General features: G+C 35.2%; 1 protein-coding gene across 5 annotated transcripts in view; it reads right to left on the bottom strand.

Annotated features, from left to right (window-relative positions):
- TRPC4 (transient receptor potential cation channel subfamily C member 4) overlaps window positions 1-20,004 on the bottom strand; it is a 191,475-nt gene that overhangs the window by 152,520 nt on the left and 18,951 nt on the right. The window contains exon 2 of one of the 5 annotated variants that reach the window (XM_078070423.1): window positions 15,963-16,126. The exons of 2 other annotated variants lie outside the window; for them this stretch is intronic. The gene's annotated coding sequence lies outside the window, so the exon portion shown is untranslated. Of the gene's footprint in view, window positions 1-7,369; window positions 7,468-14,144; window positions 14,280-15,962; window positions 16,127-20,004 lie in introns of those variants that run through there. 2 more of the 5 variants (XM_078070425.1, XM_078070426.1) reach the window with 2 other exon arrangements.

Below are 20,004 nucleotides of genomic sequence, written 5' to 3'. Positions count from 1 at the left end.
TTTTGTTATCCCAATTTTGTTCTATATCAATTAATGACCCTTATTATATTTTCTATCAAATGCTGTTCTTTTAAGTGATTGTATTAATTTGGGAATATGAAAGAACTACACAAAGTCACAGGAAAAGCCAAGTTTCTATGGCTCAGAAAAGTTTAAAAATTTCTGCAAGGTCACACAGCCATTAAGTATTACATCCAGAAGCTGCAGCAAAAAGATAAGCAATGAAAATACTAATGGTTTCAGTGGCAAATCAGATGTGGTAAACACCCTCAGGCTAGATTCTATCCCACATTCCCAACCAATTTTTGGTCTAGGCAGGTGGGAACCATAGTTCTATTAGGGCTGCTTCTGAATGAAGCTGATCCCTTCATGTTCCTAGGAATTTTGTTCTTGCCTTATTAGATCTCCAGAGATTAAGATTCTATCTGAAACCCCAGTCCCTTAAAACAACAAAACAACATAGCAACAAAAACAACAGCACTTACTGAACTCCGTACATACCAAGCACTATCTCAAGTTTTACATGTATGAAGTCAATTAATTCTTAGGAAAACCCCTTGGGGTAAACACTATTATTAGTGTCCCTTGGGATGGATATTGAGATAAAATAACCAGAAAAAAATCACAAGGGCTTGATAAATGTGTTCCTGACCTTATGTTCATTTTTTCTTATCCTATATTTACACATTTTGCCCTTACTCTGCTATTGAATGGCCATTTAGTTTCTCAGCAACTGGTTTTTATCAGGATCCCCTAATTCTCGTGATTGCATTACCTGTGTAGTGAGTGGATCTCCTAATTCTGAATCTTAGTGCCTTCACTACTAGCTCTCAGAGAATTCTTTTGAGTCCTTACCAACACTGCTGGACCTTCCCTAAATGTTAGTCCATCCCTCAGGTCTTGGGCTTCTTTGCAAATTGAGTCTTGGTTGTGGTATTGATTGGTACTCAAGGTAATGGAATCCTATTTGTCACACCTCCACTGGCGCTTCACCTGCTAAGGAATATTTCCAGGTTCACAGAGGACTGCTCAGTTGTATCTAAGAAAAATACCCATGGCAAGTTCTAGGCACCTAATCTCTCCCTGCCTATTCTCTAGTCTCAGCCTCTCAGGTAACCTGGTTCAATTCACTATGGGTGCAACCAAGAAAAGATAACATAATTTAGTCCTTTGCTCATTGTTAGAAGGTGGAGGAGGGTCAATAATGTATCCTTTATACTGAGAAGTTACTTTAATACAGGAAAACAAAGCAAGCCACTCCATACCTTTTACACAGAGTTTTATTCAGGGTAATTTACTGACAGGGGCAATGGGTGGGTGGAAGATCCCTACACAGTTATTCTCTGCCTCTATTCTCTGCCCAGTCCAGATGTTAATCCCAAGCTTGTATGGAGTGAGGGGCATGATGGTGAGGTCATAAGGTTGTTATCTCAAGTGGGGACCTCTGTACACCAGTGTGGAGAACAAGATGGAGGGCCAAGGATGGAGTCAGTGCTGTTAGCACTCCTACACTCATGTAAGATACAGCAATGGTAAATAATTAAGCGTGGGTTTCACTCTCTGCTAAATTGAGCACAGAAGGTTAAAGCTCAGTAGGACTGTGTGGCATGACAATTCTTACTTCCTTTACTATTTCTGGACAGTAATTCAGATTGAGTATTTAACATTCTACAAGCACTCTATAGTTAACAGAAAAGTAGAAGGTATAAATATTGTAAAATGCAGTCTCTTCCTTTTGTCTTGAACTTTTAAATCTTTTACTCAATCTTTTCATGTCCTTAGAATTAACCAAGTTTATTTCTACACTGAACTCAAACATCAGTTATGCAAATCAAAGGCAAATTAGTTTTTTTTAAACTAGAATGCTTAGAATACTCTTCATAAAGTTTCATTATGCACAAGGAATTTAGCATCTCCTAAATACCTCCAACAAGTATAGTAATTACCATAGCAACTTAAAAGATTAAATTTATTTGGCAAAGCAGTTTTTCCAGGTTATTTGGTTATTGTCCAAATTTATGATAGATTTGCTGTTCAGAGAATTTTGTTACTCTGTACAGTTATTAGTACTATGACATTGTGATCATTTTTAATGATATAAAGCTGTATTATGATTTTTAAATACTCATCCTAGAAGTTCATCTTTTCAGTATATTGGAATTGAACTATTTAAGACTAACTTTTATCAACAGGCACGTTAACATTTTCTTTTAAATTCAATTAGCTATATGCTTTGGATGCTTAACAGATATGATAGGGTTATTTACATAAGTGGCACAGCTTAATTTTCCATCAAGTCTTCATTTCAGCTTTAATTAAATAAAACAAGTTTTCTTTAAATCAGGTCTCCTGTTATTCTAAGAGTTGGACTAAACTAATTGAAAGTATTGATTTAAGAAATGAGAACGCACTATTGACTATTTCATCAAATCCTCCATTTGACTTTGGCTCTATTACAAACAGCTCTTAGATCTCTGGTAAATTTTTCTGCTTCTTGGGGACCCCGTTGCATTAAGGAAAACTGAGGATTTAAACTACCAAGATCTACTCAGATTGTAATAGATACAATCCCACACCCCTTCAGGTAAAACAGTTTATTATTTTGTAAGCAGCTGCTGATTTATTGAAATCATCGTGAAAGTGAAGCTGGGGGTTGATATTTTAGTTGTGAATTTTCTATTCAAAATTAGAATTCAAAAGTGCCATGATATTAAAAACCTTGTAGGCTCTCTGTATGCACTGATGGAACATTTAGATGAAAAGTGAAAAAATATTTCCATCAATCAAATATTTTTTTCTACATAGTATCAGAAATTGGAATATCTATAAATACTGCTTTTCTTACTTTGAGCCAGATGTTTGACACATTATAATTACAGCTCTCTGCCACTGAAATCTTCTTTCTCTTAAACTCAGATTAGCTACTTCATTTCCCAGAGACTTAGTCTCTCTATCAGTCAAGGTAGAGGATATTGCCCACATGCAGTGTTGTTAGTATGGAAATGTCATATGATATACAACAAGTGGTTGATACCCAGGTATTCATTTGATGGTGATCATATTTAGTTTTACTGAATTTCTACCTGGAAAAATTGGTAGGTGTAAAGTCATGAAAAAAATTTGTCAATATTTTATTTGTTTAAAAAGAACTTAAATTTCCTTAAATTAAGACAAAGGTAATTTGGCATATTTATTCCATGATATATATAATAAAAGTGTAATGATCTGTATATAGTCTTATTTTTTAATGCAAAAAATATTAGTTAATTTTATAAAATTAATTTTCAGACTATTAGAGAGATGTTGATTAGCTAGGTTCAGAGTTTATGAGAAAACCAATTTCTAATAATCTATTATCATCCCATGCATTTAATATTTATCTGCCTGACACGGGGCTAGATTCCACGACCCATGAGATCATGACCTGAGCTGAAACCAAGAGTCCAGTGCTCAACTGACTTAACCAACCAGGTGTCCATGGCTTGATTTTCTCAAACTAAAAATCAATCAACTCTTTAAAGAAAATAAAAAATTTCAATATTTCAAATTTGTGAACAGTAATCAATACTAATAAATAATATATACAATAGCAAGCAATTAATTTCACCACACTCCAACTGATCAAGCATTTCACCATCTTGCTTTTGATAGAAAATATTTGGAAGAACATCTGTCTAAGCTTGAAGTCAGTCCAAATCTTATTCATGCCATAAAGAGGCAATATGCTCTAAGTGTAAACATACTTATTGTTACTATGGAATGTAACATAACATTTTTTCTAAAATTGGTTTTCCAATTGGAGGGAAGTACCTCCATCATGGCAAATATTTTAAAAAGTGGGTGTTTCTTTCCTCTAGCAGAAGATCCTATGTAAGCTACCCTAAAAGACAGTGTAAAATTTCTCACAAAATAGCCAGAATGAATGAAAATATCACAGTAAATATGCGTTCTACTACATCATCCTTCACTCCACTCTACTAGAACTACAAGTGGGAACCATAATTGTGCAGTACTAAATGATCACTTTACACTGGGTTTGTAAGACATTAACTTACATATATGAAATGAAATTATGGCTTAATTAGAGCTTCTGGTAAGTTAAGAAAAAAAAAAGACATGAATCTTTTATTCCAATATCCCATTATTGAATATAATAACAAACTCAGATACTTAGAAGTGTTATTTCTAAGTTACTTATTCTCTCATGTATTCATCCATGGAAACTTTATTTTTTATTTTATTTTTAAGAGAGGGAGAAAGAAAGAGAGGGGAGGGGCAGAAGGAGAGGGAGAGGGAGAGAATCTTAAGCAGGCTCCATGCCCTGCACGGAGCCCAATGTGGGGCTCAGTCTCACAACCCTATGATCATGACCTGAGCCAAAATCAAGAGTCAGACACTTAACCGAATGAGCCACCCAGGCGACCCCTCCTTGGAAACTTTATTGAAACTTTACTGTCTTTGGGCACTAAACTGAGAATTAAAAGATATAAAGATACAGTTGAATGAGAAAAGATATTTACAAATGACATATCTAATAAAGGTTTAGTATCCAAAACATATAAAGAACTTACTCAACACAACACCAAAAAACCACAAATACTCCAATTAAAAAATGGACAGAAGACATGAATAGACATTTTTGGAAGATGGAAACAGTGAAAGGATGGAATCATAAAAACCCCAAGTATACTTAGAGGAAATGATTTGGCTTGATGGAGTTCTGGAATTACATATAAATCAAAGAAGATAATTTTATGGCAATGTAATTTTTTTTACTATAAAATACATTAATTAATTCACTTAAAAAGCTATTGAATGCCTAATCTATGCTAGGAACTAGATTTAAAACACTCCCACTATTTTCTTTAACTTTTAGTTTTGAAATAATTTTAGTTTTACAGGAGTTGCAAAGACAGTACAGAGAGTTCCCCTAAAGTCAATAACTTAACATGAGCATGAGCTTTTACCAAAAATAAGAAATCAACGTTAGCAAAATACTACTAACTCATCTAGAGACTTGATTAGGATTTTACGTTTTTTTCCCTCTCATATCTTATTTTCTTCCAGGATCCATCTCATACTACCACACTGCATTTAGTCACCATGTCTCCTTAATCCAATCTGTAACAGTTTCTCAATTTTTCCTTGTCTCTCATGCCCTTGACACTTTTGAAGATTACTGGTCAGGTGCTTGGTAGAATGGTCCTCAATTTAGGTCTGTCTGCTTTTCCCCACGATGAAACTCGGATTTGGGGGAACAATGCCACAGAGGTGATGTGGCCATCTCATTGTGTCATTGCACAATGTCAACACCTCTTATTACTGACAACATTAACATTGATCATTCCATGAGGTCATGCCTGCCAACTTGGTCCACTCTTCTGTTTGATAGAAGCAATTCAACAAGTCCAACTCATGTTCAAGGTGAGGGGAATTAAGCTTCACCTGCCGGGAGGATTATTAAAGAGTTTTTGGACATATGTTAAAACCACTATGACAGTTAATAAATATCATGGGGAGATACTTTGAGGTAATGCAAATATCCTTTTCCTCCTTGAAGTTTGGCCCACTGATTTATTTTAGCATCCAGGTGCAGATCCTGCCTGAGGCAATTATGAGTAGAGCATTCTCATGGTGGTTTCTATTTCTCTCATTCCTTCTACATTTATGACTTGGAATTCTACTTTAAAGAAAACTTGTCCTTTCTACCCCTATGTATTTATTCATCCAATTATTTATTTTTATCATTATGGCTTTGCAGATATTTATTTTATTTCTGAGTTATAATACTATTGTTATTTCTCTTGTTCATACACTTTCATCCTTGGCTGTTGGAAGCTCTCTCAGGTAGGCACCTGCATTCTTTTGACATGCTTTTACTCTTTTAATTTATTCATTTGTTGAGCACTTCCTTACTTTCTGACACTACAAGATGCTCCAGGCTCATCTTGTAATTTCCTTGTCCCAATCTTTGATGTGGCATTTTTCAAAGGCACCCCAGTTCCTTTTATTGGAACATGGTATTTAAAATTTACTATCTGAGTGATAGGTGTGCTTGTTGCTACTGGGGGGCCACTGATGATCATTCTACAATAAGCACTGTTTCCCAGTGCTTATTGTAACTTCTTTTTCTGACGATAAGAAACCTGGCTCTCATTTTTCTACCACATTCTAACCACATCTTCATTGAACTTTAGTATACACGTAAAATAGTTTCAGAATTACTAGACCATACCCCTGTGAGGAAAAAATTTACCAACCAGAATACAGTGTTTTTGCACGATTCTCTGTGTCTCAGCCTTGTAATACCTAGACAAAATGTTATTTTCCAATGTTATTTAGATTATATCCTTTCTTCTCTATCCCTCCCATTGTTTTTTAATTTTTACAGATCAAAGGAGATTGACCATTAACAAATTACTGTGTGGGACCAAAGATGTAAAGCTTATGCTAGATCCCTTAAAGCAAAGTGAAGAACTCCTGCTTGTGTTAATAATGGTGAAGAAACATCCCCTAACTCAAAGCATAACATATCAGTATTATTGAGTATCTTGGTGCATGAAAACTAATTAATATTTGTCACAAATTAAATATCATTAACACAGCATTGGGAAAATAATAAAATATTTATGCATTCAAAGAATATTATTGAGACTTTAATATATATTTGACAATGTGCTAGTAAAGTTCAAGATGGAAAAGACATAGTCCTTCCTTAAAAGAAATATCTGTGTATAAGTCAGTGCTGTTCTAAGGACATAAACAAAAGGAAGTGGCTGTGAGGGGTCAGGCAGTAGTCATGGGGTGCTTACTTAATAAATCTGTGAACTCTTACAGCCCAAGAAGACCTTTAAGTGTGTATTAGAGAAAGAAATGGTGTCAACAACTTCACGTATGGGGTTCTGTTTTCAGGGTGGACACTTTGGAAATTGTTCTCTTCCTGCCAAAGATCAGGAACCACTAAGCTCTTCTCAACAAATTTCAGAGGAAAGAGTGGCCACAATATTCACACGTTAAACGGGATCTGGGAAAAATAGAAACTCAGTAATTTGTAGATCGTGTACTGGGAGCTCCAGCACTGTGCACTTCTGTTCAATAACCATGGCTGTAAGAATGAAATTGCTCAACTTGGTTATCATCTCCAACTTAACTCCATCAACGTGATTATCACCACCTGAATTTCAAGCATCCCTTACTCTTGGAAGAATTTCCTGACCCTCCTCACTCTCACTAATGACAGGTTCAGGAAGGTTTTTCATTCCCGTTCCCTGCTGCTAGAGTCTCACAATTCTCTGAGCAAATAGGTTCTCTGAGCATTTAAAACCTCCAACCGTATTTATTAATTTTCTATCGTTCTCTCCCAACATACCTTAATATATTCTCCTTAACTGCAGGGACTGCTGTGCTGATCCCTGTATTCCCACTATTTACCCCATGACAATCAGCTTTGTTTCATCAGGTAAATGAAGGAGGTTTGTGCACTTGAGCTACATCCAAGAGCAGATGGAGATGAAGTATTCTTACAATTTGTGTCAGAAAACCTCCAGACAAAGAAGAGACTATTGGGTAGAATTGGGTGGAACACTAAGGTGGATAAACAAATGATGAAAATAAATTGTCAAAAGCAAATCTAAATTTCACCAGAAATATTGCATTTTGTTACATTTGTTAAAGACTTCTCCAATTTTTTTAGTTAAAAGTAATTGAACGCTAAAAACTAGTACATAGTTTATGTTTTTATAGTTTTCAATATACAAATAAGCTTATTAAGTATATAACAAGCTCATGCAATTCTTTTTCCATAATGTGAATATAGTCATTCTCAACTCATCTTTTAAAAAAAATCTGAACAAAAGAATCTCCCTCATGCTGTATAAGGTGGCCCCTCTCAGAAAATTATCACCAATCTTAGAGCCCAGTATGGACCAAGCAGGTAAGTAGTTTCTCTTACAAAGTTGTATCTGACAAAGGCCTTTGCATCTAAGGGAGTTGTACATGTATGAGCACATAGGAGGGAGAGATTCAGGGTTAAGTGCTGTTTTGAGAAATAGGTAAATGTGGGGAAGATATTCTGTATATAAGAAAAATGTTCTGCCATTTTATGGACAATTTGTTTTTTTCATGTATGCATTCAACACATATGTACCACAGAGTTAGTAGGTGAGACTGTAAAAAAGCTAAGAATACTGAGGTAAGTCAGTCGGATCTGGCCACTGCCTTTATGGAAGGCATAGCTCATGATGGGGAGATAGGACAAATAGAACAAGATAACCATGAAGCTTATCAGGAAGCACAGACAAATAAAATCAGTGACATGAACCCTAGCACCTGTGTGGTTACTTTAGCCCCGTTATGGTGTTGGGGTTAGTTTACTGGGCTCTGAATTACTCGAAGAGTGTGCCTTGGAAAGATCAAAGGGAACAGCAGCAGCTCCGGATGAAAAAAGCAGAGCCCAGGCTCCAAGGCTGGAAGGAGCTTGGCTTGTTCCGTCAGGGTTCAGAATGAAGGTCAGTGTTGCTGGAGCGTTGGGAGAACGATCTGAGATGTGTGCAGGGAGACATTAAAAAGGCCACCAAGATATACATCTTGTTAATTCTGGACTTTAAGATCTTCTAGCTAATTGAGAACCGCAATCTACAGCCACAAAATCAAACCAGACACAGAATTGTCTGGAAGGTAAAACCCAGATAGTAAGATTCTTGAGGGTCTGGATGTTTAAGAAACCCTTTATGTACTAGGGAGTAGGGACTGTACTGGAGCAGGGAACTGATTAGAAACTTCCAGAGAAGAACCACAGTAAAAAAAGCTGACATTCATTGGGTACTTGGTATGTTCTAGCCCTCTGCCATGTGCTTAATACCTACTATGTCATTTAATTCTCACAGTAACTCCAAGAGGAAGAAACACATGACTAGTTTATAGAAGCACAGAGAGATTAAGCTATTTCCCTCAGGTCATATAACTAGTAAGTGGTAGAACTAAGGTATGCAGCCAGGTACTCTGGTGCCAGACCCTACCCATTTTACTCCTGCATTGTTTTGCTTTTCAATACAAATTGAAAAGAACTGTGAAAAATGGATATCGGTTCTTTTATATATAAAAAGAGAGATTATGACTGATTTATAATGGGTCATCACCTTTCTTAAGAAATATTATTAACTAAAAAGGTTGATGTACTCATTATAGGTTACAACTCATTTTTAGATTTCTTCAAGTTTCACTTTGTGCATCTATAATAACAATGAAGTACCTGAGTATTTTAGAAAACACATGAGATGATATTTGGTAATTTGAAAAGAAATGTAATAGGCAAAGTGAATAACAATGGCAGACACAATTTTGATACATACATGTTTTGCTCTTTCAAGGTGCTTTCACATATATATTCATATATCCTAACAATCCCAGGAGAAAGGATATCCATTTTAGAGGTGAGAAAACATGTTTGGGAGTTAATGTGTCCAAATGACTTCACACATAAAGACACATAAAAGATAATTAAATGAGGACATGTCTTAACAACTAAGAACTGTGTCAACAAACTATAAGTGAAAAATTAATGATATATGGTTCTTAATTGTCAAAAATGTTTTGATAGTCTCAAACTGTTGGTATTTTATTTTTATATGGCATAGATTACTTTAAATATATCATAAATAGATCAGAAAATTTCAGATCTGGAAAGTCATATACTGATCTTCTTATCCAACTCCCTTAGAACATTCTTGTGTGAAAGAATTCAGATTTCTAATATAGCAGCTACTGGAAACATTTTAGGCTATTTTTATTATATGAGCTAATGGATACTACTGATTAGTACTTGTTCTATAGGCAGGAAATATCGTCTTGGGGTTTGTATAACTTAATATTATGAACTCCGGCAATGCAAACATGCTATAAGCCACTTATTATACATCAATGGCAAATTATACATCCACTTATACAATGAACTAAACATTCCTTCACTGCTGCTACCATGTTTTATATACACTTTGTCTCCTTTAGGTGAAGCCTTCAGTGGAGGATTCTTGAGATGGTAACCTCTATTCCTTTAAACAAAAGTCCATAATTTTTTTTCCATTTATAGTAAGGATGCCTACATGGAGAACACCACCAGCAGACACAAGGTTCTAGTGCCTGGTCAGAAAGGGACTTTTCTCTCAGTAGCATCTGACCCCTAGGTTTTGTTTTTTTGAAGGGTAGGTTGTGCACTAGTTTTGAAGATTATGCTTTCTTAGCTGGGAGTCTGGATAACAGTAAAGTAGTCTGGTTACTACTAAGTACATCCAAAATTCTGAAACCTATAGCTTAAAATTTGCTGTCAAGGGCTTTGCATTTTATATTCATTTATAATGAACATCATGATAACAAGTCATAAGAGCCAACCTATTGTCAACTCAAATGCTCAAAGAATGAATCTTTCAGTTAGTCCCTATGTGTAAAGTTCTTCTTGATGTCCTTAATTGTGACCAATTCCATTGCTTTAAACTCTATCTTATTGAGAAATAAAAATATTTTTTTCTTGAGACCAAGTCGAATGTATTTCTAAGTAAAATTGGGAAGAATCAGAAATGTCACTGAAACAAGGGGAAAGTAAGGATAAGGTAAAACCAGAGAGAGCAAATGCATAGTTTAATACTGGGAAAATAAAAGGGACATTTTATAGAAAGAATGATGCCTTTATTGAGTTTGATGAGTTCAGTTATAAGCCTAATGGAAATATATGTGGACAAAAGACCTTCCAAATAGAAAATATGAGAAGATTCTGGAGAAGTTACCAGAGGAGTCAACCATACACTGCTGAATATCAAAACAATTAAGAATATCGAAACTCAGAGTTAACAAGTACACTTTTCCCTCCACCTTCATCCTTGTACTGTTGCCAATAGGAATATTTTACACAGCATGATCTCCATATGTTAACTTCAATTTTAATACAAATCAAAAGGTGGCCTCTTGATATTATTGTACAGAACATGGTATTTATTGAGTTTAATTAAAGGCAAAAGAGAAAATAAGGTAAAACCCGAGGGGTTTGTTGTTATTATTCCTAGGGATCTATTGATACTTCACCAAACCTTTACCAGACCTTTACTGATACTAAAGAAGCTCAGATATCCAGTTGCAAACATATAGACTGGGCATTTAAAACACATATAATGAATAATTCCTTGAGCTACTGCAATGACATTGGTATATCTGAAAAATTCTTCCCCTTGTCTCTATTAACCTCTCAACTCAGTGTACCTAACCAATGAAAGCTTTCATGTTTGGTAGTAAAAAGAGAATTAATTTAGGCTGAGTGGTCTTCAGAACTGAAGTGTGAGGTCAGCAAGATTAATTATACTCATTGTTCTCCTCCTGATTTTACCTGATTAACTGGGGAGAAAGGGCCGGGTAGTATATGTTCTTCGACTGGCATGGGAGTCTAACCATAAATGCCTGTGTCTTCCTCTCACATGCTGCTCCATCAGGCTCTGGCCCCTTGGCCCCCGGCCCTCCTACTGCACCCTGCTAGCTCCTTCTGCTTCTCGAGCATCAGGCAGAGCCAACACACTATTCTTATTCTTCAAGAGTCCTGGAATTTTAACTTTTTATTCCCAAAGAACTGTCTCATCAAAACTCCGACCTTAATAATGTCTGTGAAGCAAACTGCAGAAAATTGCTTTATAGAAAAATAATCTCTGGGGCACCTTATAAATTCAGATGCTCTATGAGAAAATTGCAGTGATTACACATGCCAACTTCCTTCCCTGCCCTTTGTCCATATTTGATTAAGACTTCAAATGAAGCCAAACACACTTTCCTCTCCCTCTCCCTCATTCTCTCTATATACAGAGTTTGTTAATATGCTAGTTAATATGCTATTAAAGATTCCTCTCTGGCTTCGAAACCCTTCCTTCCTGATTGCCATCAATGCTCATAACTACATCTATATCTGCACAGCAATGCAGCCGGCTCTTATGCAAACATTCCATTTGAGCATTTAGATTGGACACTGATCAGAGCAAACAGTCCCCTAAAGTGTGGATGTTTAAAAGGGTCATACTTGCTTTTCAGCCTTTGTCAGCAAAATAATAATAATAATTATAATAATAGCAGTATTACTGCTTTAACTAGTCAAATATCAAGAACTCCACTTAATTACTCCCGAGTCTTAATTATAATACACTTTAGTATCTTTTTAAAGAAAAACAAATCAGCAATATAAAACCATGTAAAACATTGCAAACTACTCTGGACAAGACACCTGGGTTCCTCTTTCCCTGTCAAGCCCATCTCACTATGGGAAAGGCTCTGTCTGGACCCACTATAAGCATAAAGGGAAGAAATCAACTTAAGCTAGCCCAAAAGATGTCCACTGCTTTGCCATATCCAAGAGAAAGGAACAGAGACTTAAAAGTCTCTCCATCCTTCCAAGTATCATTGCTCTCGCTTGTCTATTTTGTTTCTGAAATAAATGACAAACTGTTTTAAACTAGAAAGTTTAAAGTAGAAAAAAAAACCACCTAGCATAAGGTGATTAATGAAAGGCTCTTTAAAACTCCTATAGGAGATCTTCAACTAAATGATACATATTTAGGTTTCAAACTGTTTATTTGCAAATGTGATTTTTACTTATTTTCAAAAGAAGACTCACACCCTTTTGGTCATAGAAGATGTCATAAATCCTCTGATTACTGACCCCTTTCAGCCTGGCAGGTGCTAAACAGCCTTGTTCCTTTCACATTTATTTCCTTTCTTCTACTACTACTTATTTAAAAGAACATTTTGAAGATTCTGTTCTCTTTCTTCAGAATTCAAAGGAAGAAATGAACATAACTATGAAAGAAATGATGTTCTATGAATTCAAAGCTCTGCTTCCCAATTATTAAATCATTATCTCAGTGTTATATTGAAAGGTTCACTGAAACACCAAAAGTCCACGGCCCTTTAAAAGATCTTTAATGAAACTGAAATGAAAATGAAAACATGGGCAGGCCTGTCTGAGAAAATTACATTAGTATTTGCTTTCCGAATCTTTGGGAATGGAGGAAATGGTACCTGGTGCAAATGGCTATTATAGAGAAAGGAAGCTTGCCCCACATTAATGATTAAATAACCCCAGGGAGCTCATTATCATTGTAGTTACCAGTTTGGGGGAATCACTATGATGAACCACCCAGATCCCTCTTCATCGGTTACAATTAAAATGCGGAGACTGTAAGACTGGATACAAAATGATACCAAACTATAAGCTGCTTTTAAGGAGATGCAATTTAAATATAAAGACAATAATCAGTTTAAAGTAAAAGGAGAATAAAAAGTATACCATGCTAACTCTACTCACAGAAAGCTAGAATATTATCTGTATCTATTGTTTTCCATAGAAGCCTTAAAAAAAAACCTTTATTTATAATTGTTTTGATTTTAGACTTCTTCATTTTTCCTACGATGTCCCTTACTCTTTTTGCAGCAGTGTTTATTTCTGCTCCTTACAGTTTCTCTCCTTTCTTGGTTTCATTTTTTGCTTTCATTTCTTAGTCCTGTCTGCTCACAGTTCTTTTCATTTTTTCTTTTTCTTGACTCATCATCTTTTCCCCACATGCCTTCCTTACTGGTTTGTGGTCTTGTTTCAGAGGCGTTATTTTTAAACTCATAGTAAAATGTCATTTGCTTCTGCTCCTCATCATACATTCTAGTATGCATTCCTCATCTCCTAATTTTATCTTCTTGCCTCTTCCTCATTATTTTCCTGCAAAATACTTGTATAGCTTCCGTACTGATTCGTTTTTAACTCATCATCAACCACAGGAGTTTTGCTGGGACAAGCTATTCATATGGCATTTGCCTAATAGAAGTACCAGAACAACCTTGACAACCATCTGGACATTTAGTTGATTCAGTTGTTAATGTCTTTATAGCCAGTGAAGATGAGCAGCTGAGATTTTTTCAAAGTGAAAAGGTTCTCTCTTCCTCCTCTGCCAAAGAGACAGACAGTGCCTCTTTTGAGTGGTTATTTATTCTTGCCTCCGGGTCTAAGAGATCACCTGACACCCTTAGCTTCAACTGCCAACATATTTTCATTGTTAGAAATGAGATATTTTTAGCATCTCAGGGATTAGTGCCTCAACTATAAGAAGAGTGTTTTGGCTACATCTTACCAGATTTGTTGCCATCTTCTCTCAATGGCTTCCTGCTCCAGCCCATGCTTCCCATAATCCTCCATTCCTTTAGCTCTCTGGGGTCTTAACTGTTTTCTAATTTTAACAAAAACTGAGGTTGTATTTTTAAATTTTTCTTATTTTCTTTGTATTTTATCAAGGAAGAGTAGGCTATCTTTAAGTAAGAAATCCCTACAAAGTGCTAAATATTTACTGTAGATTATACTTAAATGCAATTTTCTATAATTGAGCTTATAAATCATAATATCTTAATATTTTTCATTTACTGGAATACTCTTTATCTTCATGTTACATCTACATTTCCCTCATAAATTTAGTGCACTTAAATAAAATAGATGCCATTAATTTCAACTAACAATCGTAGTATCAACTTGAATTTTTACAACTCAAAATACTCAGGTAAAGAGGAAGCTTCAATATTTAACTTTGTGTTTGGACTTAAATAATATTTGCATGAATTTGCACTTAGCATAAAGTCAATTATCAAACAAACTTTTTTTTTAAAGGCACAATTGCCTAATAGCCGTAACTTACCGAGATGAAAATTTGAAGAAAAGGTTTTAAGTGAATCGGATATGATTTGACTTTAGAAAACAAGCGTGACTGAGTATTGGAAATCAGAGCTACACTGCTAGAATAACTGAATGTGACTTAAAAAGTTACACTGCCATTTCCCAGCAGGAAAAAGGAGTTCAGTATGACAGAGTTGAGGGATAGTTAATGAAAAAGTCAACATATTTCATGCTTCTATCCAAGGTATTACTTTTCACAAATCCAGTTACACCTAGAAGATTTATAAACTTGAACAGTATTATCACTAATACTGTAATATTAGTCTGTATTACATAAATATTAGCACATTTTCACCTAAAAGAGAAAAATGATTCATATATGTTCTACATTGTTACCTGATTTTCAAAGATTCTGAGTACAATATATTGACAAGATATTTAATTTTGTTACTCTTATCCATCCTCCCAAATTCTTTTTGTTTCCAATCCTAAATTATGTGTTGTTTTTGAATACTTTAAGTCAGATGTACTCTAACTTGGCTTTGACTGTTTTATGTTTTCATTTAGGGAAGGTTATCACTTAATATATTGATAAAATAAAAACTTTGCCCATCAAGTTTTTTTAAATACGAATTATGCTACTGGTAGAGAGTCAAAAACAATCAAGGCATTACAAGAAAATTATTTTCTACAAACTCTAAACCAAAAAAACTGTCACACTGAAATAGGTTATATTCTTCATCATTCCTAATTAAATTCTAAGACATGCAAGAATGTGTTCTTGTCCTATTTCTTGTGTTAAGTTTCTTGCCTCTGAAATCTCTTTGACGTAGTTTCCATTATAACATCTTGAGATAAATACAAAGTGACTTAGGCTATCCTTTTGTCTCTACCACATCTGAATCAATCTTGGATAAATCCTATTTTCTGATTTTTTTTTTGTATACCCTATATATTGATTGCTGTTAGAAGGAAAAAATAATGCAAAACAAAAAATGCATGCAATCGTTTGGCACTATGAAATCCATTTTCTAATGACAGTTGTCTTCTCAAAGTTGTTAGTCAATAGTCAATACTTTCTGTTCTCTTTGGTGGTTCTTGTAAGCTTTTAATTTGCACGTATGCCTCCTAAAAATCACCATTCCTTCCTTCTCAGGCAACAATGACATCTTCAGTTTTCACTGTAAAACATGGTCGATGACTGTCCCATGTCCTCCATCCACAGCCATCCTTCTCCTTAGTATTAGAAGCTTTGAGGTGTTTCTTTAAAGGCAAAATGCTTTACCTGTGGTCTTGTCCAAAATCTTGTTGCGTACTTATCTTTTGTTGCTCTCACATCTTTGTGATGGCCTGCAAACACCATGGGTTTCTTAGCTTGCATACTCAGCCACACCTCTTTCCTCTAGGTCTTGCTAGCTATGGACTACACCCAAGTTATTGGCAGGAGTTCTACAGAAAGAAAGATGATATGCAGCCAGTGATTACAGCACAATTCACTAGACAATTTGATATGACAGTAACCAGAGAGCCAAGGGCGCCTGGGTGGCTCAGTCGGTTAAGTGTCTGCCTTCAGCTCAGGTCAGGGTCCCAGGGTCCTGGGATCAAGTCCCACATCAGGTTCCTTGCTAAGCAGGGAGTCTGCTTCTCCCTCTGCCTGCCGCTCCCCCTGCTCATGCTCTTTCTGACAAATAAATAAATAAAATCTTAAAAAACAAACAAACAAACCAGGAGAGCCAAAAGATAGTGGAAGATAACTTAAATGTTTGTACTCTAGCTACTCTCAAACTTATTTTTCAAATCAACACACAAGATGGATGGCATTCATATGTGTGGCATATTCCTATGCCCAATTCCCAGGACATTGATTTATATATTAGGTGTGATATTATTAGGGTAAATATAAGTAAACTCTAATGTCCAATTATATCTTTTTGTAACACTGCTACTTTATATTTAATAATGACTTATTTGCACCAAACTTCATATCTGACCACACAAGAATGCTACAATGTCGAGATGGAGAACCACTGATCCAGATCAGTGGTCCTCAGTGTGTGATCAGAAGCATCGACATCACCTGGGAACTTGTTGGAGATGCAAATTCCCATGTTCCACCCTAGACCCACTGAACAAGAAACTCTGGGGCATAACCCAGCAATCTGATGTGCCCTGATCTAGATGCTAGACCAATTTTTTAAAGAAAATGTTGAATTGCAATGTCACAGTCGCAGAGTTAAAGCTCTTGGATTACACAGTCTAAATAAATTCTGTCTTATGCTTAGTAATTACTCAAATACATGTCAGTTGAATGAAAGAACTGAGATGGTTTGTTACATATTTTTTTGTATAATGAAAAATTTAGTTTTTTTTTTCTATTTGAAAAGTATCAAAGTGATTCAGTTGCACGCAATTTACCTTTTCTTTGCCCTGACACAAATTAGTATATAGAAAATAGGTAACATCCACTTTTCTATGAACCACATTTTAAGTATAGGTCTTTATTCTTATATAAGGAGAAGCACTGAGGGGAAGTTAGGAATATATACACCAAGATTAATATTCTAGACTTGCACATACTTGCTGCAAGACCTTGAGACTTAAAGGCTCAGTGCCCTCATGCATGATAGAATGGTCAAAAATACTCTCCATTTACAGAAGAAGAAACAGGGGCTTAAATTTAATAAATCACTTCTCCCAAAGTGACATAGCTAGTTAATGACAGAGCTGAGATACCTAGTAACACTAACCACATAATATGTGCTCAATAAATACTAACCACTGGTACTATTGGTATTATTGCAATCACTACGAGGCCAGTACCCAGAAGAATTTGCAGGGATTGCCACCAACAGGATATCTTGATACCTTATAAGCCCTACAAGCTCCCTCACGGAACCATCAAGTGCTTTGTTTTCCTTGACTCTCTCCCTTCTGAGGCATCCTTGCTCCACTGTAAAACAGTGGGAAGGACTTTAGCAGAAGCCATGAGTTCCTGGTTTTCAAAACTCTACTCTGATCACATCTCACTCTCTCTCTTTAAAGCTTGCATAATATGAAAAAAAAAAAGCTTGCATAATATGGTTATGGTCAAGGGCATTACTTGTTTCATAATGCAGGCATATCTAGTGTTAACCTACATCTCTAACTGTTAGAGCATGATTTCAATGAAAAAGTTAAATCACTCAATTAGAAACAACCTGTGAGCTATAACTCAATATCCATAGTTAGGTTTCAGTGATAAAGTATTAGCTATGATCCTATACTTGGTGAGGTTGGAGCATTATTATATAGTCGGCACTGTGATATATTATTTTATATATATATCTTGCCAACTGCACTGTAAATTGGATATTTTTAACCTCAGTTAATAGATGAGAAACCTGAGGATCAAAGATATTAAGTAATTCACATAAAGTTATCCAGCTAGTGGATGTGAGGGCCAAAATTCAAACTGGGGTCTATGTAACATCAAATCTGAGGCCTTTAATCACTTCCTTCCACACAGCTAGGATGGTTTAGCACAGTTCAAATGACAGACATTGTGAAAGTGTGTCATCATGCTATCATTTTTCTCAAATGCTGTTAACCATAATATTCCATCAACCAGAACATTCCATCCTCCTGGGGTAATTTACTGTAAAATCAATCACATTTGAGTTTGAAATATGATCTTTTTATTAGTCAGACCATCAATAATTAATTTTCAGACAAATTTTACCTTAAGCAGAGTTTTTGCAAGCAGAAAATAATATGCATTTTCTCGTGTCTTGATGTTTTTGTTTTACTCTACAACTTTGTTGACAGGTTACGTCAGTGAAAATGCCGGGAAGGTAAATCAAATCAAATCAAATAGAGGTTGATTCCAGAAGAAACCAAATCAATTATTTAATTCTCCTTTTTCATTGTTACTGTTGTCAGGTACCTGGTACCACAGGAAAAAAAATATTTCTAGTTGTCTTAGACAATAGACTTTAGAAAGTCAGTGCTTCAAATGAAGAGGATTATTAATAATTAGGAATCTTTAATGCAAATATTATAAAAGAAGATATCAGAAGTATTTACTTAAAAATATTTAGTTTTTTCCTAAAAAAATTAAAAATAGAACTGCCATATGATCCAGCAATCCTACTTCTGGGCATATATCTAAAGGAAATGAAAAGAGAATACCTAAGAGTTACCTGCACTCCCGTATTCATGGCAGCATTTTTCACAATAGCTAAGCTATAGAAATCATCTAAGTGTTCATCACGGGATGAATGGATAAAGAAGATGTGATACACACACACACACACACACACACACACACACACACACTCACACACACACACACTGGGCTATTATTCAGCCATAACAAAGAAGGAAATCTTGATACTTGAGAAAACATGGATGGACCTTGATGGTATTATGCTAAGTGAAATAAAATAAGCCAGACAAAGACAAATACTGTGTGGGGTTTCACATATGTGTGGAATTTTAAAAAGAGTCAAACTTATAAAAATAGGGAGTAGAAAAGTGGTTGCCAAGGCCTGTGGGGTGGAAGTGGGGGAAATAGAGAGAGGTTAGTAAAAGGATATATACTTGCAGCTGTAAGATGAATAAGGTCTGAGGATCTAATGTATAACATGGTGACTACAGCTGATAAAACTACTGTGTAATTGAGTTTGCTGAGAGAATAGAACATAAATGTTCTCATCAGCACAAAATAAAACAGAAAAAATATGTGTGGTGGTGGATGTGTTAATTAACTACATGGAAGGAATCTTTTCATAATGTATATGTACATCAAATCATCATAGTGTACATTTTAGATATCTTATGATTTTATTTGTCAATTATATCTCAATAAAACTGAAAAAATTTAGACAGCTGCAAGTGTAGATTTGACTGGCATTTGAAAGTGAATACTTACAAGGAGAAACTTTGTAAGAAAAATATTTTAATGTGATTCTTTAGGCACATATTGATATCCTGCTATGAATGATAAAGTCCTAGTTCACTTACACCATCTCTTCTCATCCTTCCCTACCTCCTCCCTCTAACAATCTAATGATGATAATTATTTTAGTATCTGGTTGAATCAGTGAAAAATGTGTGAAAAAATGATCAAATATAGGCAGTTTCATATGGACCAAACTACTGTATGTTTTAGAGTACTATTAGTTAAATAATATTCATAAATTTATATTTAATGTTCTCTTCTCATTTTAACTTCCACCTTCTGACTTCAGTGAGTTACAAATATACTTATACATTTTCAACTTTATAACATTTCTAGTAGGTCCTACACCAAAGGTGCCTTTCCATCTTTTGTCTAAAGTTTGAGTCTA

Source organism: Halichoerus grypus, chromosome 4 (genome assembly GCF_964656455.1).
Source record: "Halichoerus grypus chromosome 4, mHalGry1.hap1.1, whole genome shotgun sequence".
Taxonomy (NCBI): domain Eukaryota; kingdom Metazoa; phylum Chordata; class Mammalia; order Carnivora; family Phocidae; genus Halichoerus; species Halichoerus grypus.
The sequence above is the reverse complement of the archived record's forward strand: the minus strand, read 5'-3'. Positions and strand labels throughout refer to the sequence as shown.